The sequence below is a fragment of the Macaca fascicularis genome, chromosome 5, assembly GCF_037993035.2.
Source record: "Macaca fascicularis isolate 582-1 chromosome 5, T2T-MFA8v1.1".
NCBI classification, from domain to species: domain Eukaryota; kingdom Metazoa; phylum Chordata; class Mammalia; order Primates; family Cercopithecidae; genus Macaca; species Macaca fascicularis.
The window spans coordinates 117,170,588-117,185,682 of record NC_088379.1 but is presented as its reverse complement, the minus strand read 5'-3'; positions in this window follow the sequence as shown (position 1 = coordinate 117,185,682).

The window sequence follows — 15,095 nt, the reverse complement described above, 5'->3', positions numbered from 1 at the left end:
ATGTTCCAAGGCCTCAATACCTAAGTACACTTGAGAGTTTTGAAATAAAGAGATAACCCCTTTGGCTATTAGGTGTTTTAAAAATTATGGGAAGAATCCCGGAGAAATTTTCCTCCCTCCTGACATACTCTCCTTCTCCTCCCTGCCCAAACCCATTACATCTATTAATCAGAGAAGCCATATTTATCCATGTATTAATCCACATATACATTTCTTCATGATATCCAAAAGTCCTTGGGTTAATTTGAGTATGCCAGAAAATGTAATCGCATACAGTTATTTTGTTGATATTGCTTTGTCTGCTGATACTGACATCAGCAATGAAGCAGGCTTGGGTGCTTTACTTACATGAATACATTAGCAGGATAAATTTAATAAAGCAATAAGCATAATATTTGGCAAATATGATATTTGGGACAACCTCTTTACCTCTCTCAGCAGAAAGAACTACGTGATTTTTCATAATTTACGGACCACATCTGGATGATTCTATTTATCACATGTAGAGTGGGGATTTTAAATTACACAAGGTAGGCGTACATTTTGAGTCTAGATAGAAAGCTCCATGTCAGGACTCAAAGATTCATAGACTTAAAGAATCTCATGTTTGGGGTGTTCTACCTCAACATGCTCTTTAATGCTTAAATCAACTGAAATTCCAACAGCTATCATCTGCCGGCTCTGTAATATGTGTCTTAGGCACATGCTCACATTTAATGTTCCTATGAGGCATGGATTGTTGGCAAAGAAACTGCAGCCCTTGGAGGTTAAATAATTTGCCCAAAGATATACAGTTAACTTTGTATATAGTAAGTGGCGGATTCAAGATTTGAACTTCTACCTGTATGGCTTTATAACTGATGTTCTTTAAATTGCCACCAGGTTATCTAAGGCCATAACACAACCTACAGGGAAGAATTTGAGAACAATATGTTTTTGGTTAGCCACATTCAGCTATTGCATTAATCTGGTCCCTGACTGTAGCTGAGAGCAGTTTTTGTCTTGACATCTCCAACTGTCAAGGCCAAACCTCTATAAATACTCTCTTCTACAGATAGATGACACTGATGAGGCTAGAACTTATATCTGAATATATGTATTTGTGTATATATACACAAACACACACAAGTATATTTGTAGATCTAAATGCATATTTCATTCTCCCACTAAAGAAGGGGAATGAGCGGGTGGATCACGAGGTCAGGAGACCAGCCTGTCTAACACGGTGAAACTCCGTCTCTACTAAAAAATACAAAAAATTAGCCAGGTGTGCCGGCGGGCACCTGTAGTCCCAACTACACGGGAGGCTGAGGCAGGAGAATCCTGTGAAGCCGGGAGGCGGAGCTTGTAGTGAGCTGAAACCGCGCCACTGCACTCCAGCCTGAGTGAGAGAGCGAGACTCCATCTCAAAAAAAAAAAAAAAAAAAAAAAAAAAAAAAAAAAAAAGGGATTGATTTCCACAGAAGATAATTTTATCTGAATAAGGAGAAATACCACATTATTTTTAAAATATAGACAACTGAAGACATCGTTATGTATCTCATCAAACAAAGAAAAAAAATCATTCTTTGGAAATAACCCACAATTAGTCTGTATCCGTTGCTGGGCATTCATCGGCCTCTACTCCCATACTGCCTAAAGTAGTATGTCCTGCCAATTACTTTGAACTTCAGTTTCTTCACCAATACAATGGAACAAGAACAAATTCTGTCTGAAAAATGTTTTGAAAAATTTTGTATTAATATATGGATTTTTAAAATACACTACAAATCTTGGTTCTTCCAATTTTAAAACATATTTAATATTTACTGAGTGAGCATTGCTAAATGCTGAAAACTGTTTTAAGCATTTTACATGTCTACCTCACTTGACCCTTATAATAACTTTATCAAATATATACTGTTTCTACCTTTAATGTATAGATGAGGAAGCTGTTATAGGGAGAAATTAAATACTTTCTTATGCTCATAGAACTAGTAAGTGAGAGATCTAGGATTCAAGACTGAGCAATCAGAAACTAGAGAAAAAACTAAAGAGGTAAGCAGGAAGTAGAATCTGTGTTTCATGAAAAGTCATTTGCAAAAATGTTAGTGTTCTCTCCGCTTTGCACTAGCCTTGGGGAAAGATTTCAAAGCAGAAATATTACTCAAAAGAAAAAAAATTAGTTTTGGAAAGAGTTCACCTGACTAGAACTATCCAGGTCTTTCCCCTAATGGGCTGTTTCTCTCAAGTAGACTGTGGAGTTTTCCACCTTGTCCTACCTCCAAGTCCCAAGAAAAAAAAACTACATGACTAACGACAGTGCAAGAGGAAAAGAGCGGCTTTGTTTTCAGATTCCAGATGAAGTTTATGATGTTGTCAGAAAGAAAGCCATTTGACTTATAGCCTCAGTAGTCTTAGTATAGATGCTTTTTTGAGACATACACTAGCTTTGGAATGTTACAGCATAAATTAGGTTTTACTATACTTTATTTACTGTGTTTTATAATTTAGCAGAAGTGTTGAGATTGAAAACTTCAATAATAGGCACTTCTTAAAAATAATTATGATGAAAGCATAATAGAGCAAGAGCTCTATTGAATACTAGTTTAGGTTATTCAATGTGGCCATTAGAAAAAAATTGTACTTTAGTTGTCCTATCTGGAAAAAACAGGGCAATAATGACCTTCAGGATTGTTGGGAGATTAAATTAATAAAACTAAAGCATTTAAACTGTTCAGAACACAGGAGGTAATTCAAGTTAGCCTATAGATTTGTTATTTTGTTTGTTTTTTTGAGAAGGAGTTTTGCTCTTGTTGCTCAGGCTGGAGTGCAATGGTGCAATCTCGGCTCACCACAACCTCTGCCTTCTGGGTTCAGGCGATTCTCCTGCCTCAGCCTCCCAAGTAGCTGGGATTACAAGCATTAACTACCATGCCCAGCTAATTTTTTTTTTTTTTAAGTAGAAACGGGGTTTCATCATGTTGGTCAGGCTGATGTTGAATTCCTGACCTCATGTGATCCACCCGCCTCAGCCTCCTAAAGTGCTGGGATTACAGACATGAGCCACTGCACGCGGCCAGCCTCATAAATTTCAATTTTCTTTGGGTGATGCTAGGTTGGATGAAGATGAACACTGGCTTCTCTCCCTCTTTTTAAAAATGTATGGTGACTATGCTGAAATTTTTCCCGTTAAATGGTCACAACTGCTGTGTTTGGTTACAAGTGTGTGTTCTATATGCCACTCGTTTGTATTTAAGATTCATTCTTTAGATAGTTCCTTTTGTTACATAAAGCAATACTCCTTTCAAGGTGTGGAACTTTTTCAAATGATGTATTCTAAATCAAATTAAGTATTTTCTAATGGAATTAACTTCAATGGACGTTTCTGTCAAATAAATTTTTTCCTCACTCCTTTCAGTTGTAATATTGGATGTGGAAGATTTAGAAGGCAAACTCTAGTGTCAGAATGAGTTTTATCCTTGCTCACTCACGATTAATTTGTCCTTGGCAAATTAACCATAGTTACCAAATTTTAATTCCTCATCTTTATAATCTGTACATCCTATTTAATATACATCAAAAATAAGTCTTCAATTAAAGTGAACTGTGTGATATTATTATATAATTTTATGTATTTTGCATTAATTCTTAGTCAATTGGTATTTTAACTTTAGAAAAAGCTAAGGGTAATAAGAGGAATATGGTAATAAGATTAAATTTCTGCCCTATAATTTATAATATGAGGATCATGAAGTTTTCAAAGTATCATTCAATAAGTAGAATTTTAAATATAAATTTAAAAATTATTTTATAATTTATATTCTTAATATAAATTTCAAAAAGCACAGAGTATTGTATGCCTAGACAAGCTCTTCTTTCTGAAATTTGAAAGAAATGTCATAAGATTAGGCTAAAAATGCTTAATGCCAAAATTACCAGTCCATTCAGTCAAAACTGGAAGCAAAATATCACATAAATTATTTGCTGTTCAATATCTGGTTTATTTCATATAAACTGATAATTTTAATTGTCATAAGATCATCATAAAATATTAATGAAGAGCATTATTTTTCAAGATTATTATGGTTTTAAATCAAAATACACGAATACTTTCCTACATGGTATTTAAATGTAACAGAGAGAATTAACTGACAAGTGGTTGGCAAAAGTGAACTTATTTGCAAACGATCACACATCCAACACAATATTATAAGAAGTATCTAGAAATTTGTTGTTCTCAGTGCAAATTACAATTGATAATTTCTTATTTATAATTAGTAATTATATATTTACAGTGAAATTGAAAGTAATTTCATTACCGATCACTCTAAAATAAAATATATCTGCTTTTGAATGGTTCTTCAAAGGAATTGAAAAGCAAGTAGAAATTGAAATAATATTCAGTAATGGGATTATTGCTGAATTATCACAAAGAAAATACATTTTTTAACTGTGTCATTCAGTCAGTACAACCCTTGATTTAGAACTCTCTTAAATGAATTATTTCACTCACTGCAACATTATTTCACATTACAATGCTACAGTTACATTATTGTCGCATGAATAGCATTGTTTGTACAGTTCATATAAGGATTCTAGATATATAGGAGTTATACAGTCGTGGAGAGAAACTAATGTGACAATTCAGAATGACAGAAATTTTGGAAAAGCGGAATTTCCACAGAAATTTGATTTATCAACCCCAAACTTCATGTAAGAAATGTAAGGCCTATATTTATTTTTAAAATCAAAAATAATTAAAATCAATTTTATTTTGAACATACTGCAACACCCTTATGATGACTGGTAGTAAAGTATGCTGTGATCAAGTTTGGAATTCAGTGCTTACAAATTTTTTGAAATAAAAACTCTTTACCAGTGATTCCAGTAGAGGGCACCACGCGTAACTTCGCACCCTGAGAAGTCTCTGTTCTGCCTGCCTTCGGTTTTCTTAAGTCATGCAGGGGCTCCCTCTGCTGTCCTTTTAGACCAGAAAACAGATGTCAATGCGTTGACCCCAAATGTCACAATTGTTGTGCAATTACATTCTAAATATTATTGCATAATATTGCAGTTCCAGGTCTACTTAACTTCACTACCCACAAGATTACAAGAAAAGACAGCAAAGAAGTTGAGCAAGACTTAAATACTTATATAAATAGTTTCTAACAAATGTTACTTCTAAAATGACCAGGTAGGCAAATAAAATCAAATAGTACCTGCACATTGCACAGTAATAGGGGAGAATGACGCATAGCTACTGAAACTGTGAACAACGGTGATTCATTTAAAGAATCAGAATACTCTGGATGTGAGTGCATGTATTTTTGTGCGTGTGGGTATGTGTGTGAGTGTGTGTATGCTAGATGGGAAAGAGGGAAGGAAGAGGAAGACACCACTTGCTTAGCTCCTACAACTATCTTTGATCCAAGTTATTTTCACTACATTGTTTTTTATTTCATTTTAAGTGAAGACAGAGAATAGGTTTTGGCCAACTCTTAAGAGTTTGCCCAGTTATCTAACAGAATCAAAATAAACGAGGTCACGTGTTTCTGCACATGCAGAGATACATATTGAGGCAATTATCTTGATAATTATCTTTTTCTAAAAATTACTTTTATATTAAATAGCAGGGTAATTGCCAAAAAAGTATTTTTAGCTTGCTATGTATCTTGCTACATACTGAATATTGTCCAATTTCTGTAGCAAAGCACTCAGTAAATTATACAACTAGTATGCATTTTAATTTCCAGTAAATATTCTCAATCTTTACTTTATTACCAGGGTTTACGCTAATGCCACATATTAACAAATTGTGTTGGTCTTTATACCCTCAAGTCAAGCACAAATCACAATTTCAAACAAAATTTTGGAAATTTTTGAAATGTTAAGATTTATCAGCTCCATTTTAATAGTGAATATTAGTAAATGGAATATTCAAGCTTTTGTAACAACAATAATAGAGCTGTTTTTATTAACTGGCCAAGTGAGTTTTCTAAGTGTTAATAAAAACTAATGATTATGGAATTTTAGTTAATGGGTAAATGATGATGGGGCAGAAAAAAGAAATGTTCTATGCAGTATACACATTAAATGGATATGTTGTCTGATCTGTTGGGTTACTCCTAACTTTATCAGTGGTGGGGTTTTTGTGGGAGAAAACCAATGTTCTAAGCTCTTTTTGTAACATGAGGTTTGAATATAAGCATTCTTTGTACCACTGACATTGCTATATTTGTAAAATAGTTCTGGGACCAAAACTTGGGAAAAAAAATTATAAAACTATTACATTGATTTGCTTACCATTAAAATGTTACAATCCATGACCCCATAGTCAGAGAACATTTCCAAACAAATACAATAAAAACACAGTGTGAAAAAAATAGGGCTTAAAATTTAGAGAATTAACTTTATAATGAAGTTGGTTCATTTGCCTGATGCCTGCTCTAGACTTTGAGGGTTACTTGGCGTGCAGAAGATAAAATGGTAAACTTAATCAGTAACGCAATTTTAGACATAGCAGACACAAATCTTCACTAATATCTTAGAACAGATTTTTTGTTTTGGTAGAGTTCAAAGGATGGATTTTTTTCCCCCAAGTTGGAATAATATTAATTAGAAGCATATTTTTGAAAATTAATTTTTATTTCACACATAGTTCAGTTACAAAGTATTATAGAAAATTTAGATCACGACCTCACCTTTAACATCCTCTTAGTTGTTCTTGAAACTGATAGGACAACCTTCTTGTCTTGGTTGCTTAATTTCTATTTCCAGTCCTTACAAATTGCTTGCCTCTGAAAACAATTGACACCATAATGAGAAAGCACAAAGCCCAAACCAAACTAAGTATTTCATGTAATATTATGACTAAAATGACATTCAGAAATAAAAAAAACATGTGTCTGTAGAGTCCAATAAAGCATTGCCATACAACGATAATTACAAAAGTTGCAAATGATTTTTAGGTGATTTTATATTAAAATCACCTAAAGTTTTGACCAGATATAGGTATTAAAAAGATAGGATTTGGCACGCTTATGTTTGTGTGAATATTTCTTTACAATTGCTATAAAATTAAAAAAAAAAAAAGTGACTCAGATTCACACAACAGCCTTCTTGCTGTAACTAATCCCTCTAGATCTGGCTGAGTCGCTCAGGCTGTACTTCCTGCCTGAACCCGCCTATTGAACTGAAGACAGAACAAAAACAAAATAAAATTTCGGCAAAGATCCTTTTCATTATTTTTTAAGAGTGCCAAAACTTGTCGAATTATTTGAACATCAAAGTGTCTTCCTGTCTCTCGCTCATTGTCTGTGGTATAAAATTCCTACTCATTCATTGTCTTCATAAAAAGAGGGCACAGGTCTTTTCAAGGAGCTTTGCAAGTAACCTGTGCATATTCCAGCAATGAAAAGGCCTTGCAGGTTTGTAAAACTAGAGCAAATCAAACTCTCTTTAGAAAAGAGTTACTTATAGAAATATCTTGAAATCTCAAAAGGACATTTTTTTCTTTCTTTCTTTCTTTTTTTTTTTTTTTTGAGAAAAGCCTCTATAAAATAATCTGCTTAAAATATGAGGATTTTTTTCTTCCCCATTTTTTAAAGATAAGAAGGATAAAGACTATAGATAATTCATGTGGATCAAAGAGTGTTGGTTTAGTTATCTGTTGTAAGGTTTTACTTGAATCTTTTACGAAAGATTTTTGGTTAAGTCTTGTTAGGTCTCTGTTTTGCAACTCTAAGCTCTATGTTATTTATAATATTTTAACAAGGATTAGTGGAAGTGAGTAAAGTGATGAACTTCCACATTTAAATAGCATTTCTTCTGGCAAATTTTAGTTAAAATATGATAAATTATATTTGCACAGACAAAATACACTGATAAAGCATCCATCTGCCAGTGACTCACAAGGCCAAGTCTCTCTTGTGTACATTAGTCCGTGGAAGACATTTCACAATAGAAACGCTTCTAGAAAATGGACTCATTTGGTCTGAAATGAGTGAGAAATTCAGTCTGAAATATTGGTGAGAAACAATCCTAGTTCTCACCTAGACCATCATGATTTCACCACTGGTTTGATTAGAACTTTTAGAAAGTTGAACCCCAACTAATTTTATGTGGGGTTGGTTGAATCCCAATCCCACATAAAATTATATGATTCCATCATTTTATGATTCTAAATCCCCTGGAAGACACATTATCAAACAATACATCTCTCAGGGTAATATATTACCTTTGAAGCCTTTTATTCCAGAGAGATGGGCTGAAGGCCTTACTCCCTGAACATAACCTGATTTTCAGTTCTGTAATAAGCACACACATTCTGAACAACATACATGTATTCTACGTACATTTTTCTCTCTCTAGCCCTCTCTAAAGAGAGTTTCTGGATCATTGAATTTTCCCTTTAATTTACCTTTCTACCTACATGTGGGTGGTACTGAAATTACTTAATTTCTCATAGAAATTTAGGTCTTGTTTTCTCTAGTTTAGGAAGCTGACCCTGCTTCTTTCTGTAAGTAGTACAGTCTGGATAGTTTTGTTTCCCATAGAAGAATGTAATCTGTTGCTCAACTGGTGGGTTCTGATCCAGGAGAATTAGCAAAGCTCTGCAGTTTGTGAGTAGCCAGGAACCCATAATAACATAAGTCTCTTCACACTACCCACTGGCTATCTACATATCCATGTATCTATATGCATGTCTTGATAGAATATGTTTTAATTTTCACCCATTCAGCACTCCAACCATCTTTGTATTGTTTATACTTGATATTGCTCCACAAATAATTTGGTACAGTTGACAAATGTGGACATCTCGAAAATACGTACATACATACCAATGTTTCAGGGACTAAAGGAAAAGCGAAAATAAGAGGTGTGACATCTTGATCAAGAGCCACATCTTGGCTAGCACACAAAATGTGTTCAATAACTATTTGTTGAATAAATCAGTAAGAAAAATTATAAATATAAGGGCAAATGCTTCATTTGTCTCTTGGATTCTGAGTAGCTAGCACACAGAAAATAGTAAACCTAGTAACATCTGCTTTTAAAAAATGTTTCAAAATCTCCTCTTTAGCTGAGCAGCACGGTAACTGAGAGGAGAATATGAAACAAGTTGTTCCACTTGTGCTTGGGGACATATTTTTTCTTTATTCCTAAGAAGCTACATGAATAGTACTTTCCAGAACTCAAGTGGGAGAATGTAACTATTGTGAATAATGCTTATATTATTAATTGTGAATAATAATAAATATAGTGAATAACTATTGTGAAATAGTATTGCTTACTAGTTTTCTAATGACCCAGTATATCAAATAATGTACCAGCTGTGATGTTCCTAATAATAATCTCCTATAAATGAAATGTCCAGAACTTGGAAAATATTTAATTTCGGGATTGAAAATTACAAAATCCTTGACTTATGTATAATTTTAGATCTGTGTGAGAATTGTCACGGTAGGTCAATCAGCCCAACATTCTTCAGGTTAAAAAAGTTTGCTGTGTAGAACCAAAGGCTGTTCATCTTCTCTGATGTCAACATCAAAATGTAAAGGTAGAAAGAAGACACCTTACCTTCTGTGTTTGTTATTCAGTTATTCATGAATTAATACAAACTTTAAGATTTTTACTTTCAGGACAGATATTTTTAAATACATTTGTCTTTCCAAGCCCTAGAAGAGGACTAAGATATTCCACTTGTATATATGCACTCACACACACATCCACACATAACATAATGGATTGTGTCCCAGTGTTTATACATTCATATATTATTATGCCTCTTAGCATGTCCAGATTAGCTAAATGTATTTCTGCGCGTATGTGCATGAACTCACAGGTGTAGACTATCGCAGCCACTCCCACACACTTTCCCAATTGTTATCTTCTGCCTTACACATTACTATTTCCCAACTTTCATGGGCTCCAGCATAAACATACATTTCCTCCCCTGTTTACTGATTTACTCTTCACCAGATAAACATTATCTTGTGACCATGACCTCCTTGCTCATCTGTCAGCCTTTGCAAACCAGGGGAACTGTGACTGCCCAAGATCCCTTACCAGGGGAAAATATTAATCAGTTGTAAAGTTTAGGACTTGCACAACGGAAGCTGACACTTCTGAGAAGTCCACCAAATATCTGTACCCAGCAGATGTTATTCTGCATGTTTTAGGCTTAATGACCTCTCCCACCATGTAAAGATTATAATGTTTCATTTCTCAGTAAATGTAAAGGCAAACCTACTATTTAAGAAACAATATCATTTATCCAGGGAAAACAAATCAATATCAGTTCTCTAGTTTCGATACTTACAGTAGGTGCATATTTCTCACATTTTACTCATAAAGGCATCCCTTTAATGAGTAAGTTTTGACGCTCTCTAAAATTCAGCAGGGGCAGCCTAAATCTGTAAGAACACTGAGAAGTCAAAGTTTTCACACAAGGATCATATGCACATTTTGTTTGCATTGTATTAATAATCAAGAAATATGAGTTGAAAATATACCATTGATGACCACAGATGTCTGTATTACAGCTTATGTGGTTGGGCTAAAAGTTATTGCATGCGAACAATGCTGGGCACCAACTTGCTTTATCTGATACCATGACAGTAGGAATGATCCTATATCTATAGCAAAAAGTAAAATTGTGGAATGGAAAGGATAAGTTTAACCCTTACAATCTAAGAAATGTGTGACATAACTCTCACACCATCGACTAGAAAAAAAAAATAACCATTGGCACTAGCCATATTTTAAACTTCTCTCACTAGCAGGATGTCTTCCTTGTCAGTTTGAGTTTGTTCAGGACATGGTTTTATATTGCATTCTTTTGAGTATAAAACTCTCATTCATTTTTAAAAAATTTTAGTATGAATTTCTAGTGTGAAAACTCCATTGTTTCTTCAAGTTGTAGTTCTTATGTGAAACTGGTTTTTGTGCTGTAATTGTTGAAACTTGTAACAATCAACAAAAGAAAAAATTTTCAGTATCAATTTCTTTAACACCAGGGTCTCGAAATGAGTTAGATATGTCATTTTTATAAATAGTCTAACAAAGAGTGGCAAACCAAGGAAAGGCCACAGAGATTTCTTTTACTGAGCAAATCTGTTTGTTGTCCACATTATTAGCTTCTAGTATTGCATAGTAAAGGCCCCCAAGTGGATTCCAAATGTGCAACAAATTTATATAAACTTACCATATTTTTTTCCAGGCTGTGTGTTCCACTTCTTTCCCTTCCTGCCTGACAATATGTTGCCATGCTATAAAAGCCCTAATGCCCATTTTCAACGATTAGCTGTACATCAGCATTACCACCACAAATCCACAAGTTTTACATCAAGCATTAAATGGGATGAATATTGATCTGCTAAAGAGGATTTATTTATTTCTAGCTCTATCCAAAGATCAACTGCTAGCAGCTTTTGGGGGATCTGTGAAGCTCTCACAGCACAAAGCTACTGCATACATGACACTGGACTTGACATTTCAGTTCTGGAAGAAAACCAAACAGTAAATTCAGTGCAATAATCCTAGATAAATGAGATGATCACTGGAAAAGCTGAGATAGTTAAGTGGTCTATCAGAGAAGTCCAACGGATGGTATTGAACAGTTGCTACATAGAATCCTCACTCATGTCAATATGGTCCAAAGCACTATCATATCAGATGCCAATATAATCACATTAAAACAATCTCTACCTCCTGCTTTCATTTCTCTGCGTGTATATTTTTCTGGATTGACAAGTGATTGTAAATAATGCACAATGTCACAAAACTGTAGCCTAACAATTGTTTTGAATATGTGTAAGCTGTATTTTAATATAGTATGAAGTATAGACAATGCATTAAATCACCTTATGCTATGGAGCATGCGGGATGCAGCTTCATATGCTTACTGGTGGATCAAAGGATGATGGGGCATCTTGTATCTAAAAAAACAAGAAAGGTCGAATTCTGTCTTACATTTTCCAAGACCACTGAAGTTCCTTTACTTCTCCCTCAATTTGTAATAGCTGTCCTCCTCTATACCGCTCAAGTACTATAATTACCTTAAACTTACAACAGACATTGGCTGAACCAAGTGAATACTCAGTGTTTGCATAAATTCAGTGTTGTTGAGAGAGGTGCCCTTTAACTTTGCCACAACAAAAATTTTACTTGTACCCATATGGCATTTGATTAACATTTTTTTTCTTTTAAAACCTTTTTTAATCAGAAAATGTGAAAACTTGTGTACATCCAGCTTATTTAATAGCATTAGACAAAATAATCTATCTTTCTCTCATCAGAAATATGAAAAATGAAATAATTTTTGTCTATAAATATTAAAAATGCATATATTATCTTGGTGTAACTCATCAAATATTCATTTGAAAATCTAGCAACTCAGTCCTATCAATACATATAAAATAATTTATAATGAAGACTGATGTAGTAAAAATGATTGTGTTATGTGCCATTTTAATATTAGTCTATTTATATTAAAACAGGCACATAAGCATTATCTTATTAGATCGCAAGCTGTGTGAAAGGCAGGGTGGTATCTTATGCCAGTTGTACAGGGAAGGATTCAAGAGGGTAAGTTAATTATTCAGTGATGGCAAAAGGCTCCAGCTCAATTCTTCTCATGCCAGCTCCCAGGTTCTCTCATTCACAGACTTTGTGGTCTGCAAGTGTCCAGCTTGGCTGTCCATACAAAACAAATTAGCTGGAAAACCATCCATTTCACTTTGCTTTGTAGAGACACCATCTGAAAGGAAGTGTATCATAAATCAATAGAGGTCGAGGGAAAGTTTAACAAAGCCACTTCCTCACCAAAGAGAAAAAAAAATCTTAGATTTTCTTCCAACCTCTACTGCATAATAATGCTTTTCTGTTTGATTGTTTATATTCGTTTTAATTACATCTGTCGAACTGTGTGTGGAGTAAGATGATGTAAATAACTGAAACAGAAAAGAAAGAAGTGACATAAGACTGGAAGTTTTGTAGTTCTAAAATAATGGAAGCAATATCTCAAATCGTAACTTTACCCTTTTGGAGAAAAATATTTCTATATTAATCATGTTTCTGGAGGTTGGAATATTATGTTTTGTTGTGGATATTTGAAACTTTTGGTAGCAGATGTCCTTGGAGAGATACCACTTAACTTAATTAGGGTTTATTTACAGGCCTGTGCATCTAGATTGTCAAGGCCAAGTGATGTTTATCAGTCTAAATAGTGTCATTGGAAGAAAGAAAAACTGGAATAAGCGGTGCATATTTATCTTCACTCTCTGATTGTGCAGTTCATTTTAATTAATGTTAGTCACCCAGAAAATAGAGATCATACACACTGATTTTTAAAAAGACACTAAAATACACACAAACTATGTGATGCAATAGTTTGGGGGTTGCTTCTGAGATTTTTCAATTACTGATTTTGAAAATCTTTTAAAAATTGGTAATTCTTTGGTTTTAGGGTTTTTTCCTAAAGGAAAATAAAGCATTATAATAATATCATATGCCAATTAATAGTTTCTTTTCAGGAGATGCGTTTTCTACATCTCTGAATCATATACCCTTTGGGAAGGAAAACAATATCCCCCTTAAAGGAAAATTTCAGGGACACAGCAGGGATATGGGATGGTTATTACACAAAATTGTAACCCTGTATTTAGGGCATTTCTCAAGCCATTGATCCAGGAAACTGGAAAAGTCTTGAGTTTCAAGGCACTGATGACATCATAGAATATGGATTTTTTTTTTTTTTTTTTTTTTTTTTTTTTTTTTTTAGTACAGCCTATCATTGATACTTTTCAAAGGTACCCATGCAGGAGAACAGTTTACTGTCTTGGTTCATGTTGTGTGCCCTCTCATTCTTCAGGGTCTCATTTTCCTTCTAAGCATCCCCTCTCTCTGGAAGTTTTTGTGAAATAAAATTCATTATACCTGGAAAATTTCTGTAAAAAACAGAGACTTGAAGACATTAAAAATCTCATAGCTCAACTAACAAGCCATTCATCTATGTTATGCTTAAAAGTTATCAGTAGGCACACAGCGGGAATCCAATCAATGGTTTTGTACTAAACTACATTGAAAACGTTTTTCACCAAGCTATTTTAAAATATTAGGAAATGCATTCATGGATGACTTACACAGAAATTTTAAAACAGAAATACAAACATTTATTTATATCTACGTTGTTGAGATTCTAAAGTCATTTTACATATAACTCAGTAGATATGATTCTAGTATACTAAAGCTGAGAGTGCAGAATATTTGACTCATTCTTAGTCATAATGCTGTTACCTAATACTAATGTCTTTCTTCAGAAACACTTAATAACATAGGCCACATTGAAGCTGACAGCAATGCTTGCAGTTAGAGTAACATGGCAAAATTTCAGACAGGAAGGAAAACAGCCCTCCTTCCTCTGCTTTAAAAAAAATATATGGTCAGCCATGCCTTTTCCCTTTCTGCTGGGTATGTAAGACAATATCCATTCTACCTTTTGTTGCAGGTAAACCAAGGCCATTTAGATAATGTGTTGCTTTTGTCTTGGTTGTTTATGCCAGCTATGAGCAAACATGCGAGCAAAGTGCTAAAGGCAAGCTGTCAAGTCATTGTACCGAGAGCTGGACTGGAAATTCGAGTTGAATTACTTAGTTAATCAAATGTCTCAATGTAAAAAGAGTGTGGAAATACTGTTTTGTGGTAGCTTATTTCAGAGACAGATCTGCTTAGATCTCTGCTACTGTTTTTTCCAATTTCCTACCAAGAGTATATTGGTTTTGCTCACATTATTGCTCTTTCTCACGTTTCAGTTGGTCTTACCAGAGAAAATGGCTCAATGCGGTAGCAATGATTTGGAGAATACCAATCCCTTGATTTAGGCGACAGGTTTTTATTTCTTCTCACCCATTGTTCTGGATGCTTTTTCTTCTTTTTTATAAACAGAACAGAACAAAAGACTATTGTTCTTAACATGCACTGCATGTGCTAGTAACTTATATGGGAAAATGTAACAGGAGGGGTTTTCTTTTCCAGTTACATATTATACCACTGCCTAACAGAAGTGCTAGCAGCTTAAAATGATGCAATAAACCTCTCTAACAGTAGCTGAT